The sequence below is a fragment of the Panthera pardus genome, unplaced genomic scaffold, assembly GCF_024362965.1.
Source record: "Panthera pardus isolate Hobbes unplaced genomic scaffold, ASM2436296v1 HiC_scaffold_16, whole genome shotgun sequence".
Lineage (NCBI taxonomy): Eukaryota > Metazoa > Chordata > Mammalia > Carnivora > Felidae > Panthera > Panthera pardus.
In genome coordinates, this window is record NW_026526721.1 from 112,546,087 (window position 1) to 112,570,627 (window position 24,541).

Genomic DNA, 24,541 nt, shown 5'->3' on the forward strand with positions numbered 1-24,541 from the left:
CAGATGTCTGTTATGCCGGTCACTTGAGACAATGGTGTCCTGGAGCTGGCCAGACTCCCCCGAGCAGTGTAGGCCAACTGTGTGCATTGATTCCCATCTCCATGTCCACTGGCATCACCTTGGTAGGATGAAATTGGCCATAGTAAGACTATTTACACCACACCAATTGGCAAACAAAGAATCAGTGGTTTATATTTTTTCAACGATCTGGTACTTATTTACCAGTGTGTCACTGCCTGAGAGGTCCTTTTTTAAAAAAAATTTTTTAATGTTTATGTATTTTTGAGAGACAGAATGTGAGCGGGGGAGGGGCAGAGAGAGAGGGAGATACAGAATCCGAAGCAGGCTCCAGGCTCCGAGCTATCAGCTCAGAGCCCAATGTGGGGCACGAACCCACGAACCGCAAGATCATGACCTGAGCTGAAGTCGGACGCTTAACCAACTGAGCCACCCAGGCGCCCCTTGAGAGGTCCTTTTAATAATAGAAATGTAGGGTGGTGGCCATCCATGGTCCTGAAGAAAGGGTATAACTGCTCTCTATCTTTTGTGGAGCCTAGTGAAAGCTCCCTCCTCCTGGTAAGACTGGAGGATTTGGGGGATACTTAGATCTATAAGCATAAAGCATCCAAACTCCTCTGGGTGAAAAGGTACGGTGATGCCCCACCCTTGCTCACTGAAATTCAAGTCGGGGACATTTGTTAGGAGAATCACGGTGTGATTCCAAGCAACACCCAGTATTAGCAAAAGCCAACAAGGTCATGATCTAAAATGACCCTGAAGAAAGGGGCTAGCTTAGATCTGGTCCAGACTCAACACAAAGCCCTTGAGGGTTTGGGTGGGGACTATAGATTCCCCAGCTGTTTCATGCTTTGAGAATCCATGACTATGAACTTGAAGCTAACACGTGAATCACCTCTGTAATGCTTTCAAGAGCACCCGAGTCATCTGTCCAATAACACAGAATCGGCTGGTCTTTGTCTTTGAGAGCAAGACTGTGATACATTGAGTGGCAGAGGAATGATCACTGCTTTTGGTGCTACTGACACCTGGCATCTCCAGGCAGGACTAAACCACTCCGCCCAAGGAAACTCTTGAAGCTTTTCAGCAAAAAGAGGTGGTGGGGAGGCGGGCATCCTCTAGAACATAATTCAAGAGAAAGATACCGGGCTCCATGCTAACGAGGCAGTGGGGGTGCTCAAGCAATCACTCAGTAAGCAGAGAACATTTTTTACATATATACAGAGCAAACAGAATTCCAGTAGTAAGAATGATTATCACAACATGGTATATTGCAGATGATTTTCTTCTTTACACTTGACTTTCTACAGTCATTTAAGAAAAGGAAAGCCTAAGCTCTTGAGTTTTGCTCTTGTCTCAAAAACATTCATGTTCCCCCTAATGGCAGGAGGGTTCCCCCAGAGGGTTGCCTTTTCCGGGCTAATGAGGGAACCACCCGGATGGCACCCTCCAATTCAGACCATTCCAGGATCCACTCCACTTAAACACAGGGGAGAATGGCTGCACTGGGACTTAGCTTGGGGCTGGCCATGGGGCTTGGGAAGGTAATGGGCTGTCACCAGCCACAGCAGGAGAGGGGAGAGAAGTACAATCACAGCCAAGATCCAGACTCTGAGACACAGGCAGCACCGTGAAGGTCACCTACCCCAGCTGCTCCCAGCAAGTCCCTGGCACTGTATTATGTGAGGGGAGACTGTGGCTAATGTTTTATCTTTTTCTTAAATTTCTTTCATGTCATGTTCTTGTAATTAAAAAAAAAAAAAAACTGAAAGGCAAAAGCAAGATTGGTTAATAGGTAACAGATAAGATTCCTCGGAGTATCATTTAAAGTAGAAACTCTACGGTCAAGAGTGTGCCTTGTGCTGTTTTTTCTGCTGAATCTCTGAGGGAGGCTTTGTTGTGGGTATGAGGTGGGGAAGGGGGACTGTTCACCTAACATGAACTCGACTTGAGACATGTCTCTACCTCCTGAAAGGCTTCAGGAATGCCTGATGCCTGCAGCTCTGCCTCCCTGTCTGGCTCCCCCGTGCCCATGACAAGCTCCTCTGTGACAGAGGCGAGGACAGGAGCCACTAAACCACAGACTTCAATAACTTTCTCTCTACATGCTAACATGGGATCAATGAGATCTAAATTGAAATGTGTGGTTGAACGGCTTTCTGAAAATGTCCCGTGCCTCCGCGTCTTTGCAGAAGTCTAAATCTCTTCTGGGGAAAGGAGGAAAGAAAGTACTGGTGTGGATGGCTATCACGTACCTCACCCTTTGCAGATATAACAGAGAGGAGAATGGATTTCTGTTGCTGATGGAATGGGAAACGGGACTTAGGGAAACAAGGTATTCTCCAGAAAGCAGAGTCTGAGAAGCAAAGGCATGCGTATTCCTCCTTTATTAAGAATGGCAACTCCATGGAACAGAGGTGGTGGGGGTGAAGCAAGGAAGGCGGGAGTGCCATGTTGAGGGTGCGACACGTGGAGTGCACCTGACTGCTTGACCTCAGGCCACCCTTCTCAGAAGCCATTTAAAATGTGCGTCAGAGGGCACCTGGGGGGCTCAGTCGGTTGAGTATCTGACTTCGGTTCAGCTCATGATCTCACGTGACTCTGAGCCACACATTGGGCGCTGCTCGCAGAGCCTGCTTTGAATCCTCTGCCTCCCTCTCTTTGCCCCTCCCCCACTTGCACTCTCTCTCAAAAAGAAATAAATATCTTAAACATAAATAAAATAAAATGTGCCTCAGGACCATTCGTATGGGAGAGAAAAGGGTAAAAAACTATCCATCGCTTCTCATCTCAGGTTGAAGGCCCATTTCACGGGATATTATCTGCCCCACACATTCAGTTGTGTATATGTGGGCACCAAGTGGGGGTCCACAACTTTCCATGTCTCGACATTAACAGGGAAGCTCCAAAACAGAAGGCAAGAGGTCTCAGGTGCAAGCAAGAGGTTGGGTGCTGCCATGTGGCAATAGCATGAAGTTGACAGTGGCCCGTGCAGAGTTGGTCACCACCACAGATGCTGGACTTGGAATCACGGGCTCATCTCCACCTGGCTAACTCCTCCACATGTTTTAAGAATCAGACAAGATACTCATCTTCCAGGAAACTTTCTCTGACAAACCTCTCCTCCACCAAATTGATTCACTTAATAATACATACACTGACAAATTACTCCACCAGAAAACGCATCATTTAAAGGCTTTAGAGTCTATAAAATAAATTACTGTGCAGTAAACTAAAAATCCAACAATCCACATGTTGATTTGGCTCAACACAGCATTAACATATACCTAAGATACAGTGATTTTAAAATTCTTGTTCACTGTGGCAGAAATCGATAGTTATTCCCAAATATGCATTCCCTTTCTCCTACAGCAATATAGTAATACTAATAGTTTTTATGTGGACTCATGCCTTCCTGAATACATTTCCCAGGCTCCCTTGTAGTAAGGTATAGCCATGTAACTCAGTTCTGCCCAATGGAATGTAAGCCGAAGTGAATAGTTCAAATGCCAAGTCGGGTCCTTAAAAGGAAGGAGTAAGTGATCTCCTTACTCTTTTCTTTCTTTGCACTGGTTTGAACATGGATGGACATTGTGGTGACGGTTCACCTAGGCCCACATGGATGAGAGCAGCACCATTGGGACGCTAGAGTAAAAAGATAGAAGGAGCCTGGGTCACTTCACCCTGGTGCTGCTAGCCGAGCCCGGAATGCTTACATCCAGACTGTTAGGTAAGAAAAAGTTAAAGTAAACATCACGAATTCATTGCCTAAAAGGAAAAGCTGTATTGACTGTTTTACGCTACACTTAGGATTTCCTAAGTTCTAGAAACTCAAGTAGGGATACGGAGATAAAAGATGTAGTTCCAATCTAAAGGAAGCTGTTAGCCTAGTGAGGAGGGAGGCTATAAAAAAAAATTACACACACAAGTGTGACAAGTTCTAAGAAAGAATTAACCGTAGGTGCTATGGGAATATATGCGTAGGGTTTCCTGAAGGAGGCAATGTCTACATGGGCCTCTAAACGTAAGGGGGGGGGGGGTGTTAATAAGGTATGAAGAATGAAAGGAACAGCATAAACAAAGACAGTGAGGCCAGAGAGGGCATGGTACTGTCAGGTGAGAAGGCACTAGAACCAAACAGTTAGGGGTATGGAGTCTGTGGTCAGACTACAGGGGTTCAAATCCTAGTTTAGCCCTTAGGTGAAGATTTCATTCTGAAGCCCTTGGATTTCATCCTGAAGCCTAAGGGATTTTAAGCAGGAAAATGACATGGTCAGATAGATTTTGAGGGCTCACTTTGACAGTAGAGTGACACATGGGTCAGAAGGGGTCAGTCCTTTGTTCTAAGTGAATCTCAACTCTGCACAAAGGAAAGCGTTATTGTGCACATTGCACTCCCTAGACAAGTATCTTTTTGTGAATTGTAGATGGTGAAAATGGGTGGCCTGAGTTATGTATAAACAGATTACTTACCCTGTAATGACAATTCACAACTCTGTCTGATGGGGGCTCACTGCCTTGTCTCTGCTTAAAAGGAAAACTTATGATTGCTTTCGCCATGATTATTCAACAACAGCCTAGATTCCCACTTCCTGTCTTGCTAAGGAAAATATCCATGGTCAGGTGACCAAGAATATCATTTTCCAAGGCTCCCTCAGGGTAAATTCACTGAAGCTCTTCTCAAGATGAAACCTGACTTTCTTATTAGTCTGATTTTTCCACACAAGCACATGAGAAAAATACTCAGGACTTTGCCCATTTGTTTACATCCTTCAGAAGACCCAAGTGTGTTGAACAGAGCCTTGGGAGCTGAGTGCTCCTGTTGGGGGATTCTCCAAAGTATCTCTACCTGGTGTTGGATCACCCAAGCCTCATCATGCAATGATTTTCCTTCCTTGCGAAATGGTGAATACCAATAAAATTGTGACTCTCCCTTAAATAAAGGATGCCAAATAAGGATCTGCACACTTTTCTGTAAAATATCTGCGTATCTGCACTAAGGGAGAATAAATAACACATGCAAATCCTTGCTGGAAGGTGGGGGAAGTGGTTTCTTCCCCAGGTAAAATCACCATGAGCCAAGATTTAATGGGATTTCCCCGAGGGTAGTGAGTACAAGCAAATTCACCAAAATCCTGAGAGCTTCCCACGTAAGATAGTAAAAAGCACTAGAATACCACTTTCATTTTCTGGAAGGGGAACCAGTCAGGTCTGCAGAGCCTCAGCTCTCAAAGCAACCCTTTGGTCTTTGGATTCTACATTTTATAAATAATGGTGATTAGGCACTAAAGAAGAGGAAAATGACATGAAAGGCACACACACACAAACACACATGTTTCCCGGGATATTCTCTGCCTCTGGATGCAGAGGTGCATGCAAAACATGCACCCTTTATTGGTTCTCTTCTGATTTCCCAGCCCTCTCTTATCCGAAATTCTAACTTCTTAGACAAGAATTCACAGTTGGTCTCTGAATTACCGGTGGCTGGGTCTTGTCTCCTCATTAGCAGGGGCAATCTCCTGTTGTGTCACATGCATGGCTAACGTCCCATTATGGCTGCTCCATTACTTAGCTTTAATTATTCTAAATTAGTGTTTTCCCATGGCACACCAAGAAGGGAGGAGCGAAAACTATTCGCACTCTCTGAATGTCCCCTCTATTCCTCACCTTCAAAACATTCCAGACACAGGTGCCATAGCTGCCCAGGACTCTGATTGCCTTTGACAAAACAAAGCATAGGCAGCGTGACCTTTCCGAGATGGCAAACAATGAAAATGACACAAATTCGGTTGATTCCAACATCCCTTTGTCATGAGCTTACCAAACCTTTCAATGATTTCTGCATTTGAGAACAGAAATTGTTCATTCACAGACTGGGGTAAGCTTCAAGATTATTGTTACAGTTCTTCAATGTCAGCTACTAGAACAGGAAAATGCCCAGAGTATGCATATGTAGATTCATCCCATCTCCAAGTTATCTCTGAGGAATTCGTGATTTATTATACGCTGCCACCGTATTGAAGTTAATTATGTACATGTATTATTTCTTCTACTAGACTGGAAAGTCTGGGAAGGCAGGATAACATCTATTGCTCTTTTTCTTTTGGAAACAAGCTGAAATCTATAATTATGCATACACAAATTCACACACACACAAAGGCACAAATACATGTACACTATGTTGTCTTTCCTATTACACTCTTCAACTATTAAAAACCAAAAAAAAAAAGAGGGGCACCTGGGTGGTTCAGTCAGTAGGTTGTCCAACTTTGGCTCAGGTCATGATCTCGTTGTTCTCAAGTTCGAGCCCCACATTGGGCTCTGTGCTGACAGCTCAGAGCCTGGAGTTTGTTTCAGATTGTGTGCTTCCTTCTCTCTCTGTCTCTCCCCCACTCACACTCTGTCTCTGTCTCTCTCTCTCTCTCTCAAAAACAAATAAACATAAAAAATTAAAACAAAAAAAATAAAAACAAAAAAAAATGAGCTCAAAGACCTAATGACAAAAACAAGATATAAACTTGTCAATATAGGTTATTCCTATTATCAAATATAGCTATGTAGAGGTCTATGCAGAAAAAGGAGGTAGTTAGAAAACACCAAAGCATTAACAATACTTATTCTGAGTGGTAGATGTTTTTTGTCTTTATTCACAAAATGTCCAAGGTGTTGTGGGGGGGTTGTGTTTGAAGAATACATATTATTTTGATAATCAGAAAAATCTCATTCTAAAAATATTTCTGTAACAAGCATTGTAAATCTAAAGTGTTAAATGGATCCATGTATACTTTTCAAGATGCTAAAAGCATCTAACTTTACAACAAGGGCATAAGAGTTTAAAAGAGAGGGGAGCCTGGGTGGCTCAGTGGGTTAAGCGTCTGACTTTAGCTCAGGTCATGATCCTGCAGTTCATGGGCTCGAGCCCTGCATGGGGGTCTGTGCTGCCAGCTCAGAGCCTGGAGCCTGCTTCGAATTCTGTGTCTCCCTTTCTCTCTGCCCCTCCCCTGCTCGTTCTCTCTCTCTCTCTCTCTCTCTCTCTCTCTCTCTCTCTCTCTCAAAAATAAATAAATAAACGTAAAAGAAAGAGTTTAAAGGAGAAAAGAGATTCAGATGAAGATACATTACATTCTGTGTTTCCCTGAGACGCCAAATGTTGCTGCCTTCTTACCATGGCTGGATAGACTATATGAAGAAGACCTCCACCCCCACAATCAACACAAAGCTATAGAAGCCTCAAACTGCAGATGATTCTCGGTTCTTACCAGCAGATGCTGATACTAGTCAGGTGATGAGACCGGAAAAAGAATGTAAAGTAAGGACACCCAGGGCTAAAGCCTCCACCAGCACTTATGGAGCCCCTGTAAATTACAGAAAACTCCCCAGCTGATGAGTTGCATGAAGACACATTCCTTGCCAGGCTACAGGCTTGGAGAGACTGGGGCTGGACTTAATGCCCACTGTTGCACACTGGCACCTTTGTTTAGGTCACAAACTGCCACCCTATGCTGAGACCTGGCCAGAGATTGCCCTGGCCGTGGCCAAAGAAACAAGACATTCGGCAGTGCTGAGAACCTACACCAAGCTGTAGATTAGCAGTCTTCATGTGAGAGCGTAAGCCTTTGCAGGTGGACAAAGACCTTCCTGGAAGCACTGGAACAGGCATGGATCGTTTTGAGACACCTGATTTCCAGACCTTGTGCTGGCTTTCACGCTCTGCTAAAACCTATCCATCTGGGAAAGGGGGCTGTACTCACAGCAGCGTTCTCCCACACTACCCCACACCCATCCCAGATATAATGGTTGTGTTGTCCCGAGGTACAAAAACCCCTGAAGATATAAAAGGGATGCCTTTTTTAATGAATCCATTAGGAACCTATAACCCGTCCCATCTTTCTCTGTCTTGTTCGCCATTCTGCTAAAGGTGATGCTCAGCCGTATAATGGGCCAGCTGGCATTGGCACTCTAAATTCAGAACAGAGAGAGCCAATGGTTCGAGGGGTCTGTTCAACAGAACTGTAATTTTTAAATTTAACTGGGTATTTTGGCTCCCGTCGAGATGTTAGGTATTAAAATACAGGTATCCTCCACTTTTCAAAAGCTTGAGTTACGCCACTTTGCTTTTATGAAAGGCCCACATTAATACCTGTGTTGGCTAACCAAAAGAAGTTCGAAGAAGGCTTTCAGTTTTATGAAAAAAGGCAAAAGGCAAAAATAGCATTCCGGGTTTGTTCTATAGAAGCTGTCCTAGAGGCCGTGCACAGCCGAAGCAGTGAGAGTGGCCCCATCGAGCTCCTTCCATGGGACCTACACTCAGCATCTCAGCATCAAGCCGCCATAGCTTTGAACTGCCTGTGAGCATCTGTGCTGTATCACCATTGATTTTGTGCATCCATTAGCAGAATGTGTCCTAAGGTATCAGAAATGCCTGAGAGAGGTTATTTTGGGGGGGTTTGGGAACACTCAAAAAAATTTCCATATAAATTAATGGTAATTGCTTCTTCAATTCATGCCATTTCAGCTTAGGAAAGGTTTCACAGGAATGATCTGCTTTCAGACGGGGGTGGGGAGAGATCTATATACGGTAGAATGGAGGGGGAAATAATACTTTTTACTTAATAAGCCTCTATCTCTTCTGTTTCAATTTAAAAACATTTAGTGTCTTGTATAAACATATACAAAAATAGCACAGTGGAATAAACCCTCAGGCACCCATCACCAAGCTTCAACAATAATCAGCATGTTTGGGAGCCTAGAGGGCTCAGTCAGTTAAGCATCCGACTCCTGATTTTACCTCAAGTCATTGATCTACAGTTTGTGGGATTGAGCCCCAAGTCAGATTCCACCCTGACAGCACAGAGTCTGCTTGGGATTCTCTTTCTCAGTCACTCTCTGCCCCTCCCCCACTCATGCTTGCCCTCTCTCTCTCTCTCTCTCAAAATAAATCAATAAACTTAAAAATAAACCAGCATGTTGCCAACCTTGTTTCGCCTGTTTCCTTGCACACAGACACATGGACATGCACACACACTGTGGTAATGTGGGAGAAATATCTTGAAGCAAATACCACACCCTATATATCATCTTACCTATGAGTATTTCTGTACCCAGCTCAAGAGATAACATCTTTCTACAACTTTCTATAAATATAGTCACAACGTGATTACCACACCTAACAAAAGTAATGATTCTTCGGTATCATCACATACCCAGGCTACATTTAAATTTTTCTAATTGTCTCAAAAATATCTTTTTTTCCAGTTGGTTTGTCGGAATTAGGATCCAAACAAAGTCCATGCACTTTATCTGACTGCATTAATAACAATTTCCCTTTCCTGTTTTTTATTCCTGCCATTTATTGAAAGAAATGCATCATTTGTCCTATGGGCAAATAAAAATTTCTGTTGTTTTTTTTTTTTTTTTTAATTTTTTTTAATGTTTATTTATTTTTGAGACAGAGAGAGACAGAGCATGAATGGGGGAGGGTCAAAGAGAGGGAGACACAGAATCTGAGACAGGCTCCAGGCTCTGAGCTGTCAGCACAGAGCCCGACGCGGGGCTCGAACTCACGGACCCGTGAGATCATGACCTGAGCCGAAGTCGGCCACTCAACCAACTGAGCCACCCAGGCACCCCAAAAATTTCGTTTTTATAACTACATGGTATTCCATTGTGAGTGTGTACCAGAGTTATTCCACTAGTCCTTCATTCATTGACATGTGTTTTCTTTCCATTTACACGTATAGTTTGGTGCCACAACAAAGAATCTTTGTGTGTGTGTGTGTGTGTGTATAATTTCTTAATTTGCCAGTGAATCTTTAAAAATGGACTTCTAGAAGTAGGATAGTAAAGAGAGTAGGTAAACGTATACGTAATTTTGCTAGATTTTGTCAAATCCCCTCCGTTGGGGTTGTGCCATTGCACGTTCCCTCCAGCAATGAAAAAGAGTTTGTTTCCCTAGACACCTGCAACAGAGTTGTCCAGCATCGGATTTTTGGCCAGTTTTACATCTCGGAGAGTGGTTATCATTATTCTTTTCTGGCCTTGAGTTTTGTTTTTAGCTGCTCTCGCATATCACTAACGCTTGGAGTATGTGTCCTTTTCATTCATCATTGCCACCACGAAGCCAGGGTCCCTCTCTCTTCCTTGAATCCCAGCTCTGAATCTCATTACCCATTTTCACCACCTACTGACCCATCACCCGCCATCTCCCCCCCCCCCCCCCCAGCCTCTCACTTCTCTGGGACTTTCATGTCCCTCGGGGTAGGTTTATTTGCATCTCCCTTATTTTGAATGAAGTGAAATATTTTTTTTCTTAAGGTTAGAAGCAATTTTCAATTCTTTTCCTGTAGACTCTTCGTTCGTATCTCTTGTCCTTCCCCCATCCCCCTTTAAATGAAACTATTTTCGAAGGATGAATCAACTAAGGGAGAATTTCATGAAAGCAAAGCAAAGAGATCATCAATTAGAATTCCTGAATGCTAAAAATAACTTTTTTTCATGTATTTAAACACAAGCAAATATTTTCTGCTATTCTCAATACTCATCCTTAGAACTTGTCATTAGCTGGGAAGAAAAGCAACTTTGAGCAGCCAAAATGGTAAAGCTTAATAATGCTGCTTCTTTTAAATGTAACAAGAATATTTTCTAGGTTAGTCAGATTTTTAAGACACTTTGGAATTAACCTTTAGATAACATTTTCCTAGATTCAGTGTATATTTTTAATCATCCAGTTAAAACATATTTTGTTATATATCATGAAACATTTAATTAGAGTAAATTTCACTTATTTCATTTTTTTAAATAGTTAATATTTTTAATTTCCTATTAACAAATAATAAAATGGTATGCTAGCTATTGGGCCAATTAGTTTTTACTGATATTTACCTTTCTCTTATTATTTTTTTTAACATTTATTCATTTTCTGAGAGACAGAACATGAGTGGGGGACGGGCAAAGAGAGAGAGGGAGACACAATCTGAACCAGGCTCCAGGCTCTGAGCTGTCAGCACAGAACTCACAAACTGTGAGATCATGACCTGAGCTGAAGTCGGACGCTTAACTGAATGAACCACCCAGGCACCCCTTTAACTTTCTCTTATAAAATGAACTAGAAAAGTTTGAGCAACTTTCTCTTATAAAATGAACTAGAAAAGTTTGACCACAGTGTACAAAAATCATCAAAATTACTTATGATTATTATGCTAAATTCGACATAACTAGTCTCCAAGACAGAACACCAGGGTTCCTATGTATTCATTCGTACATTCAATTTCAGAAGGAATACCAGGCCTTTATCAGACAACTGGCTTCAACAATAAAATAACCTATAACGTAAGCCACAAATTCCATTGCATTATTACAAACTTTTAAAGATAGCATATTTAATTTATTGTTGCAACTTACCACACCAGTCACGGTTCTATCAAAGAAGTAGAATCACTAAGATGGGGTTTGTTATAGCAATTGCACCTCATGCAATTGTGGGAGCTGGTTAAGTAATCTTTGTTAAGTGTATTAGTTTCCAAATGAACAGAACCAATAGGAGTTATATATTGTGTTATAGACATATATATGTATATGTCTATAACACACATATATATAAACACACACACACAAGTACAGAGAGAGAGAGGCAGGAGGTGGGGGGGGAGGTGCATAATAAGAATTGACTTATACAGGTACAGATGCCAAGAAGTCAGTTTCCAGGAAACCAGGAAAGCTAGTGGTATCATTCGGTCTGAGTCTGAAGACCTGAGAATCTGGGACTAATGGAGGAAGTCCTGATCTAAGTCCAAAAGCCTGAGAACCAGGAGCACTAAATTCCAAGGGCAAAAGATGAATGCTTCAGCTCAAAGGGAGTGAGAATTTGCTCTTCCTGCACCATTTCGTTCTATTCCAGCCCTGAGTCCTCATCGGATTAGATCATACCCACCCACATTGGAGAAAGACGGGCTGCTTTACTCAGTCCACCAATTCAAATGCTAATCTCTTCCAGAGACACCCTCACAGACACACCCAGATATAATGTTTCCTGGCCATCCCCTAGTCCAGTGAAGTTGACACATATAATTAACCCTCAGAGTAAGGCTTTTGTTATTCTGACTGATGCTGGACAGGCAATCAGGAAGAGAAGACGGATGTAAAGTCCGGGAGAGCAGGAACAAGCCTGAACCCACAAGCACCAGCTGGATCCCACAAAAGCAGACAACGGCCTATGGCATTTCTTGTTGCATCTGACCTTAATGGCGTCCTACAGAAGCAAGGGCCTTTCCTCATGTAGCTAAACACACGTAAGAAGTCAGAAAAGCTCATTGTTTTTGATTTATTTATTTATTTTTAACGTTCATTTATTTTTGAGTGACAGAGAGACAGAGTAGGGGAGGGACAAAGAGGGACGGAGACAGAATCTGAGGCAAACTCCAGGTTCTGAGCCTGTCAGCACAGAGCCCGATGCGGGGCTGAAACCCACAAAGCGCAAGACCATGACCTGAGCTGAAGTCAGACGCTTAACCAACTGAGCCACCCAGGCGCCCCTAAGTCAGAAAAGCTGAAATAGACCCAGTTGCTGCCTCTTGCCAACAAGGTGAATCCACAGATAAATAACCACTTGTGTGAGCTACAAAATAGCGCTATTTCACTTTCGCCCTCCAAATCCCCCAGGCATCTCCCTTGGGGTGCCCCCTAATGGGAGACAGAGGAAAGGGAATCCTACAGACTGTATTTCAGCCTTGCCAACTTGACACATTCCAAAGCCACAGGGGCCCACCTGTCACCTTGGCACTGAGACACATGTCTTTAAACCATCCTTTATCTCCAAATAAAGACAAAAGCAAAGTCATGCTTCCACCTGACACAATACAACTATCACACACACAACCAGAAATACACTGATCGTTTCCCAAGGAGGGGATGCAAAGCCCCCTCGCTTTGTCCTTGGGTGATGTTTGTTCTTCTCCCAGCTGATTCACATTCCCCTTTTGCTATCCTGTAACCGACATTCTGAGATAGAACTATCTCAGTTAATAGTCAAATACTGTTGACACATTTTATGTTAGATAATAAAGGGATAAGGGAGGAAAAACAAAAAATATTTGGCTGATGATGTATCAAAATAAGAAACACCCCATAAGTATTACATTTTTGCAACTGGGCATGAGCTTATCCTTCCTACCTTTCGTGTCGTGTTCCGGTTCCCTTCAGCCAACACCTCAGCTAATCGTGGTTCCTTGCCAAGTGGGGTGGATAAGCCAGTTCTGTCAGGTCCACGTGATTTAAACAATAACCTCTCTGCTTTCACTATCTAGCTTACAAGTTATTTCTCAGCAGTTGTCATAATACCTCTTGAAATGTGCAGAGTTCAAAGAATTGAATGCTGTTGCGATAGCAAGACTCCTTCCTCTCCCATCTACTTATATACATGAATAAATGTGCTCATTTCTTGTATCAATAAAAATAAAATTGGGAAATAATTGATGATAAACCTTGTCTCATTCTAGAAATGAGCAATATTTATCCAGATAATGGATTAGTTTTTAAAATCATATTGCTTATTTCTGAGACAAGTTTAATTTTTCTTTAGTATGTATTTGTCAAAATTTGTAATACATTTATATTATCTTGATCAACTCTACACTAAAAAATGAATGTAAAGATAACCCAGTCTAAATAATGATTTTAACCTTCAGAGCCTTAAGGTAATAGGAAATAAAATGAATGATGAAACTTTTATTTACATGCATAAATTTGTGGCAGAAAATACGACAGAGCAATCAATAAAAGTCTTTTAAGCATAAAAATATGCTAAAATAAAATTTTGTAGGGTGAGTGGAATGGAAATACAAGTTCAAGGAGAGAAAGTAAAGAAATAAAATGTCCTGCTTTAAACGTGACAGAAGAGCTTCTACGAGAAAGAGAAGCTTGTTTGTGTGTTTTTAAAGTAAGGATAGTGCATCAAATCATCGTGTTATTTAGATTCCATTGGACAGATTTAAAGGACCAATACATCAGTTTTAACTACAGGGAATAATTACTACATGCACAAATGATTTCCTTTGCTATTATGCAGGTCTCTAATAAAAAAAAAATTTAGATGGCAACTTCAAAGTGTTCCATGTGTACACAGTTTTTTAAAGAAGTCTGCTTGGGCGTATCTAAGCAAAAAATAACAATGATAATATCAGTTAACACTTTCTGAGCCGTTACTACTTACCAAACATTATACTAAGCTTTCGGTATAATTCAGTATAATTGTACAGTCTGGTGACAACTGTGTGAAATAAGTATTATTATTCTTATTTTGTAGGAGAGGAAACTAAGGTGTGAGAGGTACTGTGTCTTCTGCAGTGTGCTTTAAAATAGGTCAACGTGAAGTGTGCTATAAATGTGTATATTAGTTTAGGCTATACCCTTGTAACAGTCATGCCCTAATCAGGAATATACACTCCAGGGGTGGTTTGATCAAAAGGCCCCACTCCAGGGGGGGGCTACCGTAAACTCCTCAGCTATTTTTATCTCTAACCAGCACTCGAAGTTTTTTTCATTAACATAATGGACCCTAAACATGAGTTTCCATTAGTAATTGAACAGTTTGCTCAACACATATGGACAACTAAAATAAAAAATCCAGGGGTGCCTGGGTGGCTCAGTCGGTTAAGCGACCTACTTCGGCTCGGGTCATGATCTCACAGTTTGTGAGTTCGAGCCCCGCGTGCTGACAGCTCAGAGCCTGGAGCCTGCTTCGGATTCTGTGTCTCCCCCTCTCTCTGCCCCTCCCCTGCTCATGCTCTGTGTCTCTCTGTCTCTCAATAATAAATAAATGTTAAAAAAAAAAATTAAAAAAAAAAAAAAAAGAATCCACTTGCGTGAATGGCACACGAGAAACTTAACCTGTATCAATGACCCCTACGGCTAACGAGGCCTTGTGACAGGTCCTATGCCACCTGCTGATTCCAGTGGAGTTCTGGTTGCCCGACTCCCACAAACTGCTTCACAGAATCCTGCCACTAGAACATAGCTGCATTTGTCTCTGAGGCAACTTTCACCCAAGGGGCCCCTTAGAAGGAGTCAAGAGCTGGGATTCCATCACTGTCACTGGACAGGGAGTGTGCGTGCTCCTTACCTACCTGCTAGTGAACGTCTACATGCAGCAGAAGTCAGCCTGACACCTCTATCCCTTGCCACTCAGTAGTGACGTGACAGCGGTTCACGTAATGTGGTCCCCACCCCACCCCCAAATATCAAAGCGGACCCCACCCACATCTACCGGGAAAAGTTTGTGCTTGGCCCACCTGGGTTTGGAATATTGGCATAAAAGGTTAGGAAACCCGCTCAAACTCACGCACCTGGTGGGGACACACCAGGATTGGAACCTGGGGTTGTCTGCCCCGAAAACCCCTCCTCTTAAGTGCGCTGCTCCAGGGCCTCCAGGGGAATTCACGGAGGGCAAGAATCAGAGCTGCAGCGATGGAATAGTGGAATAGGGGGCGAGGGAGTAAGCTGGGTGATAATTTTCAAATGCCTCCTTCCAGGCAAGTTGGAGGCTCAGTTGGGGTTCCCTCCAGAAAGACAGCTGCTTTAGAAATGTTAATTGATCACCATCAGATTGGAAACCCCTTTCTCCACTTCTGCCAGAAGAGCCCCACACTCTTCAAGGATGCGGAAAACCACGCCGAACTGTGGGGAATGTGGGTCTACAGGGAGAGCAGAAACTCTGGGGGCGCTGCAAGCAGCAGTCAAGCCAAGATGGTTGCTGCGACTTAGTATTTTCACCATTCTTTATTCCCTCAGTGGAGTCCCAGCCCCGCCACGAAGAAACCTGACCAGCCTACTGAGGAGCCTGCCCTCGCTGGTGACACAAACACGAAATCGTTGCGGGGTTTTCATCACTCAACCCCAACTGCCAAATGTTAACTCTTCTTTCCCCACTGGGTAGCGCGACATTCTGGGCGGGGCTGGCTTTCTAGTTATCTGAGGTTATTAAAAAGCCCATGTGGCCTACACCTCCCCATCTTGTGTTTGAGACAAAGCTTTTCCCTTCCAGATAACTGACCTTTTCCCTTCCCAACTAATCAGGCTGTGACTGCAGGGTCTGGCTCGGGTAGGCAGAGGGCAGCTCGACAAGTCCACTGCCAAAGTCGATGTCTAATCAAGGACCTCAGATAGTGATTGGCTGAACAATGACTCCTCAGATGTCTATGTCCTGACCCATGGAAGCTGTGAATATGTTACTTTACACAGGGAAAGAGACTTTGCAGAGGTCGTTAAATTAAGCATCTTGAGCTAGATTATCCTGGATTATCCAGGTAAACCCAATGTAATCACATTGGTCCCAAGGCGAAGGTCAGATTAGGAGAAGGCCATGTGATGATGGAACCAGAGGGAACCAAGGTGAGAAGAAATGTAGTCCGGCCAACACCTTGATTTTAGCTTAAGGAGATAACTTCAGACTCTCAAAGCTGTAAAAATATGCTTCTGTTGTTTTAAGCATGAAATTTGCAGTAATTTGTTATAGCAGTAATAAAAAACTAATACCATGACCATCCACCCTTCCTGCAGGATCCCCATCTTTACAAGTGACCCCCTTGGGATCCATTCACTTGACAGTGCAGTATAGTAGGAACAGCTACGACACGCTCCCACCCCCACACGCTGATGGCTCACAACTCCAACACTTCGCGTTCTCCACTGCCCCCCCCCCCCCCCCCGCCAACTGTCTGTGGCCAATGGGGAGGAGCACTGGAGTGATGGTGAGGGTTAGCTGGATTTTAGAGGTTCCTGGGCATCTTTCTCTGCAGAAGAGAAAAGGGGGCTCCTTTGTCTTCAGCTTTGGTCCTGGCCACCAATTCCCAGGCCAAGGGAAAGCCCCACTCAGTATCTTGTAACTCCCTGAAGCAGGAGGGGACCACAGCACTTTTCTCTGAGTAATCTGTTGTTCTACAGAATTAGATCCCACTCCCCTCATTAGAGCCCACTCCCCTCATTCTATGTCTGGGTGCCCTTTATAGGAATTTAGAATTCTTTTTTCTTTTTTGAGACAGAGAGAGAGAGGGCACAAGTGAGCAAGAGGCAGAGAGAGAGAGAGAGAGAGAGAGAGGCAGAACTCACCCTACTCCAGACTTGAACTCATGAACCATGAGATCACCATGAGACCATGACCTGAGAGGAAGTCAGATGCTTAACCCACAGAGCCACCCAGCAGCTCTAGAACTCTTCTTTATGAGAAAATGTTAAAGTGTCTATTAGAATGCAACATGTTAACTCATTCCTTTGTAATCAGATTCTAAAGGATCAACAATAAGGCCTGGTTTCCTTTTGTGCTTCTGGTACCTTGCTTCAGCTCACATCCAGCCCACAGCAGTTAAATCCAAAAATTAATATCCTGGGGGCCTGGGTGGCTCAGTCGGTTGGACATCCGACTTCGGCTCAGGTCATGATCTCATGGTTCGTGGGTTTGAGCCCCGAGTCAGGCTCTGTCCTGACAGCTCAGAACCTGGAGCCTGCTTCCGATTCTGTGTTTTCCTCTCTCTCTACCCCTCCCCCACTTGTTCTCTCTCTCTCTCTCTCTCTCTCTCAAAAAGAAATAAATATCAAAAAATTAAAATAAAAAAACAAATCCAGATCACCCAAAGCCATGCAGAGCATGTGCTCAGTGAAACTGATTCTGCCACTAACCGCAGTTTGCTTGGGCTTCTCCTTCACCCTCTATCCTTCATTGACCCGTGTATCACATAGGATATATTCGACTGCAAGTAATAACAAAACTGCCAAACAGTAGTGTCTATCAGTTGAGGTGCATCCACCACCAGGGTCTCAATGTATCCTCCCAAATTCATATTTTGAAATCCCAATGCCTGGTATGATGGTATTAGGAGTGGAACCCTGGTGAATGGGATTGGTGCCCTTCTAAAAGAAGCTGAGAGACCTCCCTTCCCCTTTCACCCTGTGGGATACAAAGAGGAGCCCGTGACCTGGAAGCAGGCTGCCACCTGACCGTGCCAGCACCCTGATCTTGGGCCCGCAGCCTCCAGAATTGTGAGAAATAAATGTCTGCTGTTTAAAAGCTATTTAGTCTGTGATATTTTGTTATAGCAGCCTGAACAAACCAAGACATCCACATAGTGGAAAATTACAGAGCTGATGAACAGACCGAGGATGTTAATGCCGAGATGGAAAGAAACATCTCTGGGACATAATGTTAGGCAAGAGAAGCCAGCTGTATACAGTGTTGCCTTTTGTGTAAGAAAGGGGAAAGGTACATATTTGCGAATACTTGCCTAACAAACACTGAAAGACTACCCAAGCAGCGTTTATAGCTGCCTGCCAAAGAAGGGATGATGAGGACAGTATGGATAAGGACAGAATGGGAATGAGACTCCTCATCGTAGATTATTTTAATTTGGGGCCTGATGAATGCTTGTCTATCAGTTTTGTTTTGTTTTGTTTTGTTTTACCTCCTAAAACATTTGGTTATTAAGATATTACTCTTTGGGGCATCTGGGTGGCTCAGTCGCTTAAGTGTCTGACTTTGGCTCAGGTCATGACCTTGTGGTTCACGAGTTCAAGCCCCATGTCAGGCTCTGTGCTGACAGCTCAGAGCCTGGAGCCTGCTCCTGATTCTGTCTCCCTCGCTCTCTGCCCCTCCCCAACTCATGCTCGCTCTCTCTCGCTCTCTCTCTCAAAGATAAATAAACATTAAAAATTTTTTTAAATAAATAAATAAAAAGATGCTATTGTTTGGAGGATCTATGTGAAGGGCATACGAGAATCTTTTTGTATAATTTTTTGCAACTTTTTTTATAAGTGAAGTTATTTCAGAAGGAAGAGTTTTAAAACCTTAGAGAGAATGCTAGAAGGGTAACAAATAGACCTAAAAACTAGCAGGAGTCGGAACCGTGTACTTGCTGAGAGAGGAAATAGGAAAGAGAAGGGGTGGGGGTGGGGGGTAGGACAGGGTAGTAAAAAGTCAAGTGATGGAGAGGACCAGGGAAGGACTAATTAAGAAGAAAACCTGGCACCCTAGACTCCTTTCCAAGGGTTCCATTGCCATCTTCCCGGATGTTTACAAAGAAAGGAAGACGCCACTCCTACAGGGGAATGGTTCTTGACAGCCGCCCAGGACAACTTTCTTCAAGATTTGCTTTCCTGCCAGATGCTTTTCTTCCCTTTCTCTGCTCCCCAAACTGTGTGCAGGGGCACTGGCTGAGAAGGTAAGGCTAGAGTGTTTGCAGCAGGATTTGATTTGTGCCTTCTGGTTGCGAGCACTTAACACCGCCTAGCAGGGTTCACACACTTCCCACCGCAGGAGGGATCATGCAAATTAAATCCTCTCCCTGCAGGTCAACAAAAATAAAAGCCTTTACTGCAGGTAATGTGTTTACCAACCCGGGTTCCGGGACCCCAGAGGCCTCAGAGCTTGGCTACAGCAGTGCTGGAGAAGCCCCTGGGAGGTTTATTGAGGGAAGCCTGTGGCACAGTTCGCCCCAGGTAGGGCTGACCTCAACATTCTCACAACTTCTGTGTGCACAGAGATGGCGCTACCCCAGGCTCCAGCCAAGGAGCGCCTAAGAGTCCCCAGAAGTGTGACTGTGAACATAGTGCCAGCATCCAGACAGTAGGAACCAAAAGTACAAAAAGAGGTCACTGCCCTGACACCCTGCATTCAGATCTATTTCTTTAGCTCCAATACTTAAAGCAATCGCCTTGAGTTTGGGGTCACTTTTTCCAAAGTAAACTTGGTAGGGTTGTATTTATTTTCTCCTTTAAGAATGGGGTGGCAAAGGTGGAATTTACAGGCAGGATCTTCAGAGACTGTGTAAGTTCTACAGCAAGTGATGTTAACTTATATTTGCACAATAATACTACTTTGCACTGCTATTTTTTAAAAAAATTTTAGATATTTTTATTTTATTTTTTGAGAGAGAGAGAGACAGAACATGAGCAGGGGAGGGGCAGAGAGAGAAGGAGACACAGAATCTGAAGCAGGCTCCAGGCTCTGAGCTGTCAGCACAGAGCCCGACGTGGGGCTCGAACTCACGGACCCGTGAGATCATGACCTGAGCTGAAGTCAGACGCTTAACCCACTGAGCCACCCAGGCGCCCCATCACTGCTATTTATTAAATGCTAACTAAGTGCTTTGCATAATCTTATTTAATCATAACAACTATTGAAAATACTCTTATCCCCAAAGCAGAGGAAAAAGATAAGGTTTAAAGGGTTTAAGTCATTGACCAAGACCACTTAGCCACAGTATTTCATCAAATCTAAGATGCCACTGTTATTTTAAGTACCAGTAGGAAAGAAAAAAGCGCTGCCAATCAAACTATGATGGGCCATCGAGTATAAGACACTTCCTGAGTCACAGATGTTACATGTGAAAGGACGTGGGTCTAGACTCTGTATGCGATAGTGAGTAGTAGGACAGCTCTGCACATCAGCTGTTTACAGGGCATTTTTAGAGTTCCTATTGAATTTCTTCCTCAGAACAATCCTGAAAAAAGCGGGGATAATCATCCCCATTTTCAGAGGAGGAAACACGTTCAGAGTAGGTAGGCAATTTCTCCAAAGCCTCACAGCCTGTAGCTATAACTCAGAAAGAACTCCTGGGTCCTATTTTAGCATTCCCTTTGCTGAATCATACAGCCTCCACTCACCTCAAGAAATGCCTTAACTACTAGTTAATTATCAGTGGAATTATGTGAACGAGAACACAGGATGTGCAGGAGAAGGGCTCTTATTATTACAACCCTGGCCACATTATCTTGCTGACTTCTGTGGCTGTGAGTGAAACGCTGCCCTTTGCTCAATGTAATTCATGCAACAATTATGGAGTATATGCTGTGCTCCACTAATCACCGTGCCAGGCAGGAGAGGGGGGCTACTTTAGTTCACAGATCTCATCATGAAAACTTCCAAATATACAGAAAAATTGAAAAAATGATGCAGTGAACTCTCATATACCGTATCTCCATCTACACTGCACAATTAGGAACTTTTTGCCATATTTGCTCTTTCTTAATGTATATCTTGTAAGCTAAGTGGACATAAGTTACACACAGCACGATCCCTCACCGTAAATATTTCAACATGTATCTTCTAAGAGCAAAGATGTCTTTCTACATAACCATAATACCATCGTACTTGGGATGGGCACTTTTATGTGTCAGCTTGGCTAGGCTGTAGCCCCGGGTAATTCAATCAAATACTGACCTGGGTGCTACTATGAAGATAATTTACAGATATGACTAAAATCCATAGTCAGTTGACTTTAAGGAAGGGAGAGCCTTATATCCTAGCTAATCTGGTGGGCTCGGTTTAATCAGTTGAAAGCCGGTAGGAACAGAGTTAGGGCTTTCTTGGAAGAAGGAATCCCACCTGCAGAAAGCTTCACCCCGTGCCCAAGAGTTCCAGCCTGCCCTTCCTGACAGCCTGGTATGCAGATTCTAGCCTTGCTGTCTTTGTCTTTTTGGGCTGCCATAACAAAAATACCATGTAACGGGTGGCTTTAAATAAAAGACATTTATTTCTCACAGTTCCGGAGGCTGGGAGGTCCGAGATCAAGGCACCAGTAGATTTGGGGCTGCGAGAGCCCGCTTTCTGGTTCATAGACAGCCATCTTCTTGCCATGTCCCCACACAGCAGAGAAACAAGGACCCTCTCTGGAGGCTCTGCTCCCATTCATGAGGACATCACTGTCATGAGCTAATCACCTCTCAAGGCCCCACCTCCAAACACCATCACCTTCGAGGTTTCAATGTATGAATCTTAAGGGAGACGAACATTCAGTCTACAGCAATTGCCTTGCTAGCCCTGACAATTATATAAGCCAATTCCGTGCCATAAATGTCTTAATATATATCCCTCCTCTTCTGTCTCTCTGGTTAACCCTGAACCAACAGAATACCCAAGAAAATTAACATTATGCCATAGCCTCAATCTTTATTAATGATTCTTAACCTGAGGTCACAGACTGTGCTTCAAGGATCAGGGAAGGGCCTGAAACCATAGGCAACATTTGGAGCAGTCATACATTTCGTGAACTTCTCTGGGGAAAGGCCAGTTTTCATCAAATCCTCAAAAAGTGCATTACTCCCTAAATGACCAAGAGCCACTGCATCAAACACATCTATCTAGGTTTATAAAGCCAACAGCGGTGACAACAGAAGGAATGGAAGCTGACTGGCTTTAAATGAGGCCCAAGTGAATCCCTGAGAGAGAAATCAGATTGTGGTGGCAGGCAGCCAGCAACCCTGTGGTGCTTCCAGAGTTCCTTTCTGTTTAGTTCACCGTGGCCTGAGGTATTTACAATATGTGTCAGATTTCTTAAAGACAAAGACAAAGGGAGTCCCACCAAGTTTTCCATTAGCGGGGACAAGCACAGAGCACCTGAGACTTAGCCATCCTGAGGCAGGCAAATGTGGAGACCAAGAGGCACAGTAAGGTTTTGCATTTAATTTTGATCGCATCATATTTTTTAAATATTGGGCATAAAAAGCTGTACAGTAAGCTAGTCTTTTGGCCAACATTCCTTCTTCCACAAAAGTAAAAGATAGCAAAAATTTCTGTTGTCAATGGCAAACAAGAGGGGAGAAGTTGTTGACTGACCAAGTTGGAGGGTGCCAGTTAATGTCAGTCAAGATTACAGAGAACAGATGGGGCACCTGGGTGGCTCAGTCAGTTAAGCGTCTAACTTCGGCTCAGGTCGCGATCTCGCAGTTTGTGAGTTCGAGCCCCGCGTCAGGCTGACAGCTCAGAGCCTGGAGCCTGCTTCGGATTCTGTGTCTGCCTCTCTCTCTGACCCTCCCCCACTCACACTCTGTCTCTGTCTCTCTCTCTCTCAAGAATAAATACACATTAAAAAAAATTTTTTTTAAATAAATAAATAAAGATTACAGAGAGCAGAAAAATCTTTCCAGAGTCTTCAACAAAAGTAGCACGTTCCCAAGGAAGAATGCTTCTCCCTACTTTCAGTTTTGTTAAGTCCCTGTAAGAAATCAGCTTCTTACATACAGGCGTTCCTGCTACTTACAAAGTCTGACTCTCAAGCAGCCACATCCCCTTCTTGTCATGTACCAGGTAGCCACTGCCCATGACAAGGCAGGAAAGAGCAGAGCAGAATCACCTCCTGGAAACACGCTGCTCTCTGAGCAGGGAGGAGGTAAATGTCTCATCCTCTGCTGGATCCTTTAACTACAAGCTGGATGGGCCCAGGCCCTGGGCCCCATATCTCAGCAGAAAATGGCTAGCAACTCCAGATACACTGTCCCATGCGGCCTGGAGCTGGTCACAGGGCCATGGGGCTGATGTCCGCAGATATTGCTGGAATGTGCCCTGGGCCAAGGTGTAACCTACCAGCTCTTTTCTTGCTGGCGTGAGCTGGCTAGTTCCATAGCCGCCCCCACCCCCGCCCAGCCACTTCTTTCTTTTGTGTGCTTACTTCTGACTTGAGTTCCCACCTGTGACTGCATCTGCTTCTAAATAAGTTAATTCCACATAAAGGGATAGAGGGATGCTTGACCTGAGAAAGAAACTCCATTCCAGAATTTGACATGCATTTATAACAACCTTCACTATTGCAGTCGGGAAGGAATTCGTGTTTTCTGGATTCTCAGATCAAAGTCTAAATGAGGCTGATGGAGAAAATGTTAACGCCGCCAGGAGGAATTCAAGTATTGTTCAGGGTCAGGATGCCTTAGTGCTACCCCTCCCTGCTCACCACTGAGTAAGCCAAGAGAGCTGAAACTTGACGATAAAAAATTTTTAAGAAGTAAATTAAAGAAATGTAAAAGATGGTTAAAAATCATAAAAAGATAGTTATCAAAAAAATCATTAAAAGAAAAAATTGTGATAAAACAGAGGGGGAAGCTGGGGCACCTGAGGGGCTCAGTCAATTAAGTGTTAGACTTTGGCTCAGGTCATGATCTCCAAGTTTGTGGGTTCGAGCCCCACATGGGGCTCTGTGCTGACAGCTCAGAGACTGGGGCCTGCTTTGGATTCTGTCTCCCTCGCTCTCTGCCCCACCCCTGCTTGAGCTCTGTCTCTCAAAAATGAATAGATATTGGGGCCTGGATGGGCAGGAACGGCTGCCCTGCTGATGCTGGACCTGCCGGCTCCTCAGATGCAGCTGCTCTCCTGCACCTGTGACACTGGGGCTAAGAGGAAGCGGCCGTTTCTACGCTCAGTGCTCAGAACAGTGAGCACTCCATGGTTTGTAGCCGAACATGCTTTACAGCTGCCAGGGAGGCAGTTTTTACGTGCACGAGGCAGGCAGACCTACCTTTGGGCTTCTAGCTGGGAATGCCGAGCACGATACTAACCACTTTGGTTTTTGGGTTCTTGCCTATAAAATGACACTTGTCATGAGGGTTACATGAGGTGTGCATGGAGATGAGCATGTGGCCGGCCTTTGGCCCAGTGGGATCGACCAGGAGAGGGTCTCCCTCCTGGAAGTGATCATTCTGTAGGTCTGTCTGGAGAGGGGTTTCTGCAAGTCTTTGGGCAAGTTCATGAACCCGTGGCTGCTTCCAGGCC

General features: G+C 43.9%; 1 non-coding gene across 1 annotated transcript; it reads left to right on the forward strand.

The window, feature by feature from the left end:
- The first annotated feature begins 24,101 nt into the window (after positions 1-24,101).
- LOC128777516 (small nucleolar RNA SNORA43) lies at positions 24,102-24,235 on the forward strand. Its single transcript, XR_008422761.1, has one exon. It is a non-coding gene; the product is annotated as a small nucleolar RNA SNORA43 (small nucleolar RNA).
- Positions 24,236-24,541: the final 306 nt, after the last annotated feature.